Source organism: Peromyscus californicus, unplaced genomic scaffold, assembly GCF_007827085.1.
Source record: "Peromyscus californicus insignis strain IS unplaced genomic scaffold, ASM782708v3 Scaffold_12__1_contigs__length_115047231, whole genome shotgun sequence".
NCBI classification, from domain to species: Eukaryota; Metazoa; Chordata; class Mammalia; order Rodentia; family Cricetidae; genus Peromyscus; species Peromyscus californicus.
Window position 1 is genome coordinate 112,050,988 of NW_026294413.1, and position 13,716 is coordinate 112,064,703.

At 38.9% G+C, this 13,716-nt stretch overlaps 1 protein-coding gene and 1 pseudogene across 7 annotated transcripts in view; one reads left to right on the top strand and one right to left on the bottom strand.

Annotated features, from left to right (window-relative positions):
- Fhit (fragile histidine triad diadenosine triphosphatase) overlaps positions 1–13,716 on the top strand; it is a 1,554,732-nt gene that overhangs the window by 710,969 nt on the left and 830,047 nt on the right. The window lies entirely within an intron of this gene.
- Positions 1,476–1,705, bottom strand: LOC128107775 (small nuclear ribonucleoprotein G-like; annotated as a pseudogene).

The window sequence follows — 13,716 nt, forward strand, 5'->3', positions numbered from 1 at the left end:
GAATTATCTTGTGTGTACGCCATTAGAAATTGCTGAGGGAGGCAGAACAGTGAAAGCAGAAGAGTTTATACACTACAGTGACACACAGCTGTGCTCGATGCTGTAATTAGTCCTACACTGTCTTAGCAAAAGCCTCTGAGGGACACTGCTTTGTCACACACACACACACACACACACACACACACACACACACACACACACACACACATCAAGTCCACATAGGTCAGAAGTTAGTAGAATAATCTTTCCTGTGTGCGGAGATAGTAACCTTATTGTATAAATTTGTATATAAAATTTGTTTTTTTCCAGTGTTAATGTTCAAACTATGATAAAATGTATGCTCTTATGCTTTGGCATTTCTTAGTTTTTAACCTTTTTTTAAGATATAAAGAAACATATGACCCCAGTGACTCTTAACTTCTGAGAGACTCATGCATTGAATAAAGATGCTAATGTGTGGTTTCAGCAGCTAGATGAGCACAGTCGCCTTGACATTGACACTGAAGGGTTTTGACCACAGTTTTGGTTACTGGTTCACTATATCAACTTTGACATCACACAGTTGAAAAAAAAACCCACAAGAAAAGGGGACCATCTGTGAATCTCTTAAGATCCTGTAGAAAGCAAATAGCAACCCAGAAGAAAGGTTCTCATATCACATGTGACCGAGAAGATAAGAAAAATAACATGAGTGATGATTTTTCACCTATTTCTCTCCCTAGAGTAATGTTCTACTAGTATAACCTGTAGATTTCTTTCTGCTATCAGTCTACAGGCACACATGTTTGGGTCATCTTTCTTGTTGAAATGAATCTAGGCCTCCACGAGAGAGGAGGCTTAGGCCTTCAGTTTAGAAATTGCTCGTTTTGCCCAAGCATCTAGCATTCCCAAAGATAATTACCTAAATACAGCATGTTTATTTATTTTTTAAAAGGACCGTAGTACCCATATTGTAGTGTTTTGCTTTGTGTTTAGTTTAGCATACATAAAATTGAATACTATACACTTTTGCATCTATAGTGCTGTGCTTTATAGTCAAGGTCTGGTGGTAGTATGAAATGTACATGTCACCTGTTCACTTTGTATTTATCATTAGGTGAGAATAATTACGGAAGACAGTATGTTTTACAGGTGCTCTCCTTTGAGAGGAAAGTTCTGTACTGGATCATGGAATTTGTGATTCACATTCCATGAAGACTGTTTAAAAACAAATCATTTCAGATAGACTCTTCTGTCTGTGGTTCTTGTCGAAGATAAAAGCATGTAGAAAAGAGAACAGGATTGACTCCAAAATTATGAGGAAAATCATCAATCCATTTTAGATTTCTCCTTGTACACAGATAACTTAAAGTATTTTTTTTCTTTTTCTTTCCTCTGAGTATCACAAAGGTTTATTTAACAAAAGGTTTCATATGAGCACAGTCCAATAGGCCCTTTGGGGAGGGATGCGCACTCCTTTGTTGTACAGCCATTGGTTAGACTCTTGCCAAGGCTTCTAACATGATGATGCCATTTCCTCATCTGACCACCATTCCAGTGTTATTCTGTCACCCGCTAGTTGCCATCTCCACACATTCATCAGTCACAAAACTCACAAAGGGATCAAAGCCCCGCAGCATTCCTTTGCCATGTCTGCCACCATGTAACTTCCGAGATAACTTCTTATCCCTAACTTCTTCAGCTCTGGAGTGTGGACCTTGCTCATGGAGGCTCTTCAGCTGGCTGGATCTGTGGCAGAGGACTAGGCAGCCACACACGCTTGCATGAATCAGGCTCAGTGCTGACTGACTTAATCTCTGCACTCATGAGGCAGAGGCATTTCTGTGACTGTATTTCTGTGAGTTTGAAGTCAGCATGGTCCACAGAGCTAGTTCTAGGATAGCCAAGCTACACACAGAGAAATCTGTCTCAAAAACCAAAACCAAAACAACAACAAAAAAGTATTCCCTATCCTTGGAAAATGAACACGAAATTGTTATAGGATGCCGTCCACCATATTTCATTTTGGTTCTTGTGTTCCATAAATCATCATCGGGCTGATGGGGTGTGACAAGAATGGAAGAACAATACAAGCAACGTGCTCAGTGTGTGTGAATACTCTGTAGGAGCCAGACAAACAATGTGAATAAAGAGCTGTGAGTCTTCACTATGTGTGGGAGCCCACAGAGGTTTCCCAGTGAGATCTGAGCTTGCTTTACACAGCAGGGCCGCGTTAGGGGATGGCTGGACCATGTGCATGGTCACCAGGTGACTAGGATGGTCTGCACTTGGCTGTGCTGGGGGAGGTCTTTTGCTCCACCCCTTGGCATTCCTTTAAAAGCTCTTGAGTAAAGGCAGAAGGGGCTGGTGGGTCTTGACCTAGGTCCTCCCGAGCCTATCCTGTGTTTTCTAACTGTCTCTCTCTCTCCTCTATGTTTCTATCTACATATTCCTTATTTCTCCCTGCTCAAGAGTACCCTGAGAGGCAAGGAGAGAGGGAGCTGGTCTCCCTTAACCATGTCACAGAGAATGAAACAAAGAAAAAAGTACCCAGTGTCCAGGTCTCATCCAGAACAATTGAATAAAAGTTTCTGAGTGTGGGCTTTTGGCAAGTGTGGAGATGTAGTGGGTAGCTGTTCCAGCTTTGTCTTGGAAGTACTATCCCCATTGAGGCTTCCGGTAACTGTCACCCCTACAAGGCAGGGCCCAGACAGGAGCGCTTACTTAAGACCTGAGATCCGAAGTGCCAGTTCTCTTGGTTCCTGGATCCTGGACACTGGAGATAGACCGAGCAGAGTTCTCCAGAGAACACCACCAGACTGTGCTTTACCTTTCCCAGACCTTGTAACCTATCCCTTCACTTGGAAGTTACCCACAAAATAAACCTCACTTTTAACTACGTGGAGTTGCCGTAATATTTCAACCAATATGGAGAACTTGAACCTTTTGTTCATACATGTTGGAACATGAAATGAATAGTCACTACAGAAAACAGATTGATAGTTCAAGAGGTCAAAAATAGTTTGTATGTAGTACAGGATTTTACCCTAGATGTGTGATCAAGAGAATTGAAACATAGTCAAAGAAAACCTATATATGTTTACATGTATTAAGTATTGTATATATGTATATATTTATACACATTATAGCAACACACTGTATTGTACTGTGTACATTGTATAAAAACTGCATTAAGACATTATATATATATATATATATATATATATATCTGTATACATATGTCTGTGCACATACACCCCAAAATATTAGCTTCTTTAAATTCATGTGTAGTTTTAGAAATATTCAAGATATTAAATATCATATAGGAAAAAGTATTTCAACTTGCCTACCTAGAAGAATTTTTTTCTTTTAATAAATTGGTATCCTACATTCTTTTGAAAGTTTAGATATGGAGAATGAACATTGAAATTACATTAAGAAATTGTAGACATTCTTTTGTTTGTATAAACTGAGACATTCAGTTGTCCTTCCCTTTGTTTTGATACCATTTGTGGAACCTGATGCTGTCCTCTCTGCGACTGTGACGTATGTGTAGGTTAAGAACGATTTTTAAATGATAAAACTTTAATGTACATCTCCAACAACTCATTTTGTACCTTGACTGTTTTCCAAGTCGATGGAATACATCTGAGAGGCCGGCCAGCTCCCAGGGTGTGCTGTTGCTCACTTAGATGGCAGGCCATTTTTCGTGGTAAGGTTAGTCTTGGGATCCATCAGCCAACAGCTTTCAAGCTCATTTCTATTCTTGGTTCACAGTTAGCCCTCAGCTTTCATGTATGCTGGAATAGAGTCCCCCTAGCAGTTAGAACAGTCCAGGGCATGGATCCTGATGGCTGCCAAAGGGTTAATCTAGATGGCTGTCATTCCCTGAGCATTGTCAGGGCATAAAACAGGAGCTTGTTTTGATTTTCACAGGGAACCTTCGTACTCCTGACTCTAATAGAAGAAGATCTTTAACTGTCTAGTTTAAAGAAAACAGGCTTTTTTCATTCTTTTAACAAAAGGAGCAGCATTTCTTTTTTTATCATGTTTAGTTTCCTGGTTGCCTAGGAGACATTAGTGTTCATGGTAGATTGCTTTAGCTAGGACATTTTGAAGAAGTCATTTCCTTCTGTATTGTATTCCTAAGTAATGACAATTTGTATAACAGATTTAGAGAATTAGAAAATGTCCAATATTGACAAAAGTTATATGGAAATGGGCCATCTACCCTGAACGACTGTTGACTATAAAATATTACAAAAATGTCCCAAGAGCTATTTAGCCATTGATTTCAATAGCCTTGATAGTTCAATGTCTTCTGAACATGGTAATTTTAATACCTAGAATTGTTGTAAGTGACAAAATCAGAGGGATCCAGGAAGGCAGATGTGCAAAGTGCCTTCTTCATAGGGCTGTCCAGAGGTTTAAGGATGTGCCCTCTAAATCTTTAGAAGGCTGGAGCAGTGAATAAGCACTGGCTCCTTATCCTCTTGCTCAGATGTTACTTCTTAACCGACACTATCTCATGGAAAGGCATATCATCTACTCAGTACCATGCCAGATTTTGTTTGGTCTTTAATGACTAAACACCATCTTGTGATAATAGCGGTATCTATTATCTTCACCAGTATTAAATTTTGCATTAATTGAGAACCAACTCTCGTCTATTAAAAGAAAAATATTCATAGTTATTGTTTGCTGGGGTAAAAATGTACCACTTAACCAAATACTTACTAGGTACCTCAGAGGATGTATGGAGGGTATTGGTGCCCTGTGTCACAGAGGCACACAAGCTAAGGAACACGCCACAGTCATATAATAGGTTGACAAAGAAAACAGACATTGCACCCCCGTCTGTCTAACCCTGGAGCTGTGTTTATCTCATCCTTGTAGAGGTTCTGTTGGAGTTAGGGTATGATGGAGCCCAAGAGTTTGGTCCTTTTGAAAGCTCTGAAGATGATTTTAGTCAGCCTGGTGTTATAGCTAGCATTCTGGGGGAGCACTTTCCACACTTTAGAGTGTAGCTGTGCTGTACTGCAGAGTAGGCATTGTTTATGACTCTCAGGTGAGGGAGATGTTGCTAGTCAAGCAGGCCACAGCTGGAACATATTAGCTGCTGCTGTGGAAGCATCCCGTCTTTGCATTCATCCTGGAGAAATGCTTTGCTATTTTGGAACAGGGAAATATTAATTGTGAGATGGGATTCAGTGACTTCTTGGTAGTTGATGGTCATGTGATCACTGGAAGTCCCGAAGTTCCAAGTTTGCAGCATGGATTTTGGAAGAGTCTTTCCATTATCAAAAAATAAAAATAAAAAAGGCAGTTCATAATGTTCTCTGCTGGAAGAGATAATATGAAATTAATAGACATAGGCTTGTATTCTGAATCCTCTGTTGAACCTCTTAGAGTGAGTATTGCTCCCGACTTTAGTACTAAGGGATGCCCCGAAGTGTGTTAACTTTAATTTAGCTTCTTAAATTGGGGTCCCAAGTTTAATCAATCCTTAAATAGTATCCTGTATAAAGAGCCACAAGACCACTGAGTTCAGTGCTCATTTGAATAGACCCCTTGCCTTCTGGATGTGCTCAGTGTCTCTAAAATGAGATGGCTGGGTCTAAGTAATCTCACAGGCACTTTTCCACTCAGAAATTCTAGAGTTGGCTATTATTTTTTGAAACAAGATTTGAAACATTTGGCAGTTTAGTGGAACATTAGCATAACATTTAAAAGCAAATTAGGAGTAAACCTGACCTTCCCTGGAATGCATTGTCATCTTCTGTTGTGGCCACTAAACCCTATTCCACAAGGTCCGTGGCTCAACTATTCCTGTCAGCAACCACACTGATTAGTTGCGCTGACTGCTCACTCACAGACCTGCATATGCGAGGGCAGAGATCTCTGCACTAGTTCCTTTCCATTGGTTGACTTTGAAGATGATGAACTCAGGTCTTCTTAGTAGCTGCTAAGAGTGACAGGAGCTAGAGTTACCAGAAGACAGAAGAGGGAGAGAGAGGGTACAAATAGGTTGTAAGAGGGAGGTAAAAAGATAACATCTTTCATGAATGGGAAAATGGGGGACTTAGTAAATACCAGAACCTTAGGCTTTTACTTAAAAAAAAAAATAAAATAAAGCACATTATTAAACACAAAACCAAGAAGGAAAAAAAGTCTACAAATGTAAGACTGTGGTTTTGGTTAATATAACTACTTCCTTTTTTTCATAATAAGAGGACAAACCAAGTACCTAAGATTTCTTTATTGACTAACATCTGTTAATATAATTGAGTACATGACCCATTGAGTGAGTTCCATTACTAAGTCTTTAATTTTCTGTATTCCAGAAATAATTATCTGCATATTTGCTAAGAAACAGGGTTTCCTGGATATGATTTTCATTTGGAAATTCAACTGAGTACATCCAACTTCCTTGTTTGGTGGGAAGGATTCAGCAGTTTTACTTCAGCCTAAACTAAAATTGCTTTTTCCATGTTCCTATGAGAGTAAAATATTTAATATTTATCTCAGTCTTGCAGACCGCTTCAGATCCTGAAGACGCCAGCACCCTCCAATCGCACTGCTGATTTTACTTTGCTATACGCTTGTGTTCTTTTCCCAGTCCCTGGAATAGTTCTCTTCTTCACTGAAATTAAAATTTGAGGAAATAGGCCTATTAGATGGGGATTTTTTTTCTACAATTAACAGAGAAATAGAGTGAGACCACTGCAGAGAAAGTGGAAAATAATACTATTCCGGTAGCCTACGTCATGTGTCAGACAGTGATGCATGCTTACTGCATGCCACCATCTCCTGGCTTTAAATGAGATATCCATGGATGAGAACTTCATCACATTGCAGAGAGGCAGAGAGGGGTAAGTGAAGTAGAGAACTTTGAATTCTGGCTCCATTTCTTCTTGCTTTCTCCAGGCAGAGAGTGGTTTGAGTTACGTCTATCATCAAAGGGGAAGAAGAATTAGTGAAGAGATCAGAGGGCATCCTGTATTATACATTATTGGCAAACTAGACTTCTGTGAAAATATGTAGTAGAACCATAAGAGTTTATTGACAAGAGTGATATCTCAGAAAAAGGACCGTGCAGGGAAGGGTAGCCAGGGTACAGAGGGAAAACTGGATATAAGTAAGCTTTGATAGAAATTTAGAGGCTAAATAAATGGGTAAATGAATGGCTGGATTTTCCTTTAAGGCTGTTTTCCAAAAGACATCAGGAGGAAACAGACACGAGAAGACTGACGTGAGGGCTTAGAGAGACTGAATGAATAGAAATGTCAGATAGAATCTCTGAAGGCCAGTGTGTTAACTTGTGCCAGAGAGTATCTGAAGACAGAGGGTAGACCAAACATTTAAAAGATGCTATGGAAACTGAAGACCTCACATATGCCTTATGGCAGATAAAACAGTAGGAATCCGAAGCATTAGTCTAATCGTGCCCCCTCCCCTCAAGGGAACTTCAGAATATGACCTTCCTAGGAAGTAAAAGTCTCTGTAGATGTGATTGCTTCTGATGTTATCATGTGGGTTATGCTGAGCTGTTATTAGTGTGCATGCAGATGCATGAGCAGGTATGTACACTTTTGCGTAGAGGCGAGTGGTCAGCGTAAAGTATTATCCTCGGGAGTCATCCACCTTGTTTGTTGAGAAACAGTCTCATTGGAAATGGTGCTTAGGCAGCAAGCACTTTACCAACTGAGCCATCTCCTCAGCCCTCAATCTGTACTAATGTAAGATGGGAAGACATACAAAAGAGGCCACGTGAAGATGGAGTGCATGGGGGGCTGAGACTGGGGTGATGAATCTCAACCATCAGCATGAAGGAGGGACTGTTGTAAGCCACGGAATCTGTGAAGAGATAAAAATTTTCCTTAGAGACTTGAGGGGGATGATAGACTTTGGTTCATGATAGTTTGCTGTGGTAATTGACAGGTATTAATATATAGTTCTATGCTCAGGCCTTATGCAGGCCTTGTTTTGAGATGAGAAACCAGAACCACCATGTTAAACAGTAACCTGAGTGTCAGCTGACTTTCTCCTACAGCTGTACAAGGACACAAAGAGGTCAAGATGTGATTGATCAGTTTTGAAACAGGCAAACTTAGAGTTGAGGCTGTTATTGTAGGCTGCTTATTTAAATAGAAGGGTGAAATAAGTATATTATTATGAACAAAAATTCACAGTATGGCACATGTAGACACTTTCTAAAAGTAATTTTAGAGATTAAAATATATAAAACAATAAATACATAAAGAAATCCAGGAGGAAGAATGGGAAATAATAAGTAAAGAATTTTGTGTTTTCTTTCTTTTTAAATCTATCAGTAGTGACAACTTTAGACTCTAGGAATATGATGGAAATTTTCAGGAAATTTTTCCACTGAAAAGGATTTTAAAAGATTGTATAAGGTACATGGGTATTCAGTCACAGGATAACTGAATTCTGGAGAAAATGTTGTTCTAAGAACCAAAGAGCAGGGTCAGACTCAAAAGACAGCCATGCCAGAACCTGTTGCTTCACAGTGTGAGGAAGAGGGTGTGGCCTCCACGAGCTGAGGCATAAAGATGGGATCCTGAAGTAAGCAGTGCAATTTGAAAAATATACAGTTATTTGAAATTATAGCCCCAAGTTATTTGGACATGTCCAAAATGCAAACACAAGAAAGATGGAGTGTAAAATCTGAAAGGCATCAGTGGGATATGGGTGTGTTAACGGGGGGTAAGGGTGTGTAAAGGGGGGTAAGGGTGTGTAAAGGGGGTAAGGGTGTGTTAAGGGTGCTGGAGAGAGCTCAGTAAATTACTTGCTGAGGACCTGAGTTGGACCCACAGAATCCATGGAAAAGCTGGGCACACCTTTGTAATCCCAGTGCTGAGGCAGAGATAGGCACACCCTCAGGCTCACCCATCACCCCGCCTGGCCTAGTCAGAAAAGAAGAAAGCTTAACTGAGAAATGTAAGAAGGAGAAGAAAAAGTGAGACAGATGAAATGCTGTAATGACATCAAATTTAAAGAATAAATAATATCCACGAGGGGTTCAGCTTATCAAGCATCTGCAATAATAGAGACAAAACAAGATGCTAGGATACATTATTTTAAAAGCATCTAACAGGTACAGGTTGAAGATGGGATGATAGAAAAAGTCCATAGTTTTCATACTTGAGCAAGTTGAAACATAGGTCCGTGAATATATAACTGTGGTGTACAAAACAGGAAGTGTGGCATCTGCCATGGACTTGACAACTGTAGTTAGACAGTTAACTCAGTTCCCTAGAAACTAATGAGGCAGAGATGACAAGCAGAGACAGAAATTTGGAAAACAATGAATTCAATATTATATATATTATATGATAATACACACTATATATGTATATATACACATATATATGCTGAATGAGGGCAGAACGCATTTCATTTTTCAGGGTGTGAAGTTAGGGACGTGGTTCCTCTGTAATGGCCCAGGAAGGAGCCTCAAATGCAAAAACACAAGCAAAACTGGGGTAAAGTTCCTCTTCCCCACAGTGCAGTAAATCAGACCTAGTAACGAGCTAGCAGAGACATCCCTTGTGTCTGGAAATGAAAAAGCACACTATAGAGTAACCCTTGAGCTAAACAGGAAATCATGGCAAGAACCAGTTTCCAAGAGCTGAGAGCTAATGAAAGCACGGAGGAAGGATGCAGCTAACGGGCAGCGCTGAAGCTACACATAGCTGTTGTTACCGAAGAGAAAAGCAGCAGAGGAACCAGCATACATGATGTTTGACTCCAATGAGTAGAAAAACTGCAGTATCGTTAATTTAAAGACAGAGGGAAGATGAAGAATCTTTCAAGGAAGAAACAAAAGTTCAGAAAATGAATAATGAAGTCAAATTAATAAAAACCAAAGAACCTGAGTTGATTCTTTGAAAAATGTATAAAGCTAAGGTCACCCTCATAGATTCCTGGGAGTTTCCATTGCAGTAGGTTTCTAACTCATCCCAGAGACGCTCCTGGATTCCAGTTGTCTTTCCCAGTACTCTCTCCCTCCATTCTCCCCTGACCTGGTGCCTTCTGTTCCCATGCCCACCTTCCATCCGTAACCCTCTCCCTGTCCACCTGTGATGTCATTCTATTTCCTCTTCACAGTGAGATTCATGTGTCCCACCTTGAGCCTTCCTTGTAACTTAGCTTCTTTGGGTCTGTGGATTGTAACATGGTCATCCTTTACTTCATGGCTATGAGTACATACCACGTTTGTCTTCCTGGGTCTGTGTTACCTCACTCAGGATTATCTTTTCTAGTTCCATCCATTTGCCAGAAAATTTCATGGTGTCATTGTTTCTAACAGCTGAGTAGTACTCCATTGTGTAAATCTACCACATTTTCTTTATCCATTCTTTGGTTGATAGGCATTTAGGTTACTTCCAGTTTCAGGATATTATGAATAATGCTGATATGAACATAGTTGAGCAAGTATCCTTGTAGTATAGTAGAGTGTCCTTTAGGTATATGCCCAGGAGTGGTATAGCTGGCTCTTGAGGTAGATTGATTCCCAATTTTCTGAGAAACTGCCATATTGCTTTCCAAAGTGGATGTACAACTTTGCACTCCCACCAGCATTGGGGGAGTGTTCCCCTTGCTCTACATCCTTGCCAGCATGAACTGTCACTTGTGTTTTTGATCTTGGCCATTCTGACAGATGTAAGATGGAATCTGAGTTGCTTTGATTTGCCTTTCCCTGATGTCTAAGGATGTTGAACATTTAAGTGTTTTGAAGACATATGAGATTCTTCTGTTGAGAATTCTCTCTTTAGATCTGTACCCCATTTTTAAATTGAAATTTTTTTTGATGTCTAGTTTCTTGAATTCTTTATGTATTTTGGAAATCAGCCCTCTGTCAGTTGTGGGGTTGGTGAAGATTTTTCCCATTCTGTAGGCTGCCATTTTGTCCTTTTGACAGTGTCCTTTGCCTTACAGAAGCTTCTCAGTTTCATGAGGTCTCATTTATTAATTGTAGATCTTAGTGTTTGTACTATGTATATTCTACTCAGGAAGTTGTCTCCTGTGCCGGTGTGTTCACGGCTATTCCCCATTTTCTCTTCTATCAGGTTCAGTGTATCTGGTTTTATGTTGGGGTCTTTGATCCACTTAAACTTGAGTTTTGTTCAGGGTGATAGATATGGATCTGTTTGCATTCTTCTACATGTCGACACCTAGTTATGCCAGCACCACTTGTTGAAGATGTATATTTTTTTTCATTGTATATTTCTGGCTTCTTTATGAAAATCAGGTGTCCATAGTATGTGGATTTATGTCTGGGTCTTTGATTTGATTCCATTGATCAACTTGTCTGTTGTTATGCCAATACCATGCAGATTTTATTACAGTAGCTCTGTAGTACAGCTTGAAATCAGGGATGGGGATACCTCAGAAGTCCTTTTGTTGTATAGGATTGTTTTAGCTATCCTGGGTTTTTTGTTTTTCCACATGAAGTTGAGTATTGTTCTTTCAAGTTCTGTAAAGAATTGTGTTGAATTTTGATCAAAATTGCATTTTATCTGTAGATTGCTTTTGGTAAGATGGTCATTTTTACTGTGTTAATCCTATCTATGACCTTAGGAGACCTTTTCACCTTCTGATATCTTCTTTAATTTCTTTCCTCAAAGACTTGAAGTTCTTGCCATACAGTTCTTTCACTTGCTTGGTTAAAGTTACACCAAGACATTTTATATTATCTGTGGCTATTATGAAAGGGTGTTGCGGTTGTGTGGCTTAAACTTCTTGTGGGACTCCTGGCAGAGGGAGGGGATATGTTTATGACTCTGTTGCCTCATCTTGGGACCCTTTCCTCTTGTTGGGTAGCCTCATTCAACCTTAATAGGAGAGGAGGTGCCTAGTCTTATTGCAACTTGATGTTCTATGGCTGACTGATATACATGGAAGGACTGCACTTTTCTGATGGGAAGGGAGAGGGAGTGGATGGTGGGTAGAGATTGGGAGAAAGACTGGGAGGAAAAGAGGGAGGGAGGGGAAATTGTCATCAGGCTGGGAAAAAATTAATTGATTAATTAGTAAAAATTTAAAAAATATAAAAATGAAATAGGCTACAGATGGGTTAAAATATTCACATTTTTATAAATGTCAAATAAATAATAAAAGTGATTATTGATTATATTCTGAACCCATTAAATTATTATTTTTTAAAAATAAAATTAAAATTGGTATGAAAAGGCTTAAAAATTAATACAAGAAAAAAATCACTTACGTAAATCAAGAAACTTTAAACAATTTATCGTGATTGTCAAAATATCCCCCTGTGATAGGAAAAGAGGCACCACTTGACAAATGAGTTTTGTTTAACTCTAAAGCAGTGGTTTTCAACCTTCCTAATGCTGCAACTCTTTAATATAGCTCCTCATGTTGAGGTGACCCCAATCATAAAATTTCATTGCTACTTCATATTGTTATGAATCATAATGTACATTTCTTATATGGAAGATATTTGATAAATGACCCTTGTCCTTCAGCCCCCAAAGGGGTCGTGACTCACATGTTCAGAATCACTGCTAAAGGAACAGAAGGTAGGTGTAAAAAAAATTTTAAAACAAGTCTAAAAAGCCAGCGTATTTAAGAAGATATTGACAATGAATATTTCGTAAGTTTAGTTTAAAGACATTTGGCCAGCTTCATCTGCAACTCCCAGAAGTCCAATATGACAGTGCACTAAAGAATAAAACAATGTGAGCAGCTAACGTGGTCATGACAGTAATGGGATAGTTACATATTAAGACATCTTCCAATGAGGGGTGTTACATTGACAGCAAATAATACAAAACTGTATATAAAAATATATTAGTAGAGCTTTGTTTATTTAAAAATAGAGTTAATCATTAGGAAACGTGGATTTTTTTTCCCTTCCTCCTTAGTATACAAGTTTTTTTTTTTAAACTAAAACTTATAGTGAATGTTGTCTTTAATAGAAAAACAAAAGTTTACACTCATTCATTGTAATTTTAAGAATAAGACAAGGGTAACTTGGTTGCTTCTGCTTTTAAACACATTGTCAGAGATCTCACAAGAGAAAAATAGATTAATTAAAATAATAATAATTGTATTATTTCTAAGTAAAGTCTTATATGGAAAACCAGAGAAACTCTGTAGAGACCATAGCAGCCATCAATAGTTACCAACAACTATGGCAATAATAAGATACAACCCAAAAGCTGGCTAGAACAGCTCTAAGACAGAATGCATAAAACATAAAAGGGAAATTAAAAAGTATCACCAGAGCCTTATTATGGCATTAATTAACACAAAAGCACTGTTCACAAATGGATTCATTGAATATTGTGAAGATATCCCGTCTCCCCTCCATCAACATTGAAATTCAATCCAATCAACTTCTACCCAGAAAAATTTTGAAGGGGTAGTAATATATATGGAGTTGACAAACTACAGATTGTGTGCTAAGTCCAGGCTGTGCGTTTGTTATAAATAAAGTTTTATTAGAACACAGACACTGCTGTGGTGGCATGCATGCTACATGCCAGAAGTGAGTAGTTATAAGAGGTTGTGTAGCCTGTTGCAACTGTCCCTTATAGAAAATAGTTTAGCAGCCGCTGTTCTAGAGCATCAGGCATAGGCTCAGATGGAGTCCAGAATCACTGCTATGCCTATATGGGCGTGTTCTCAGGAACTGGAATAAGAAAATTGACCCATGGAAAAAGAAAAATGAAACTTTTGATACTTCAT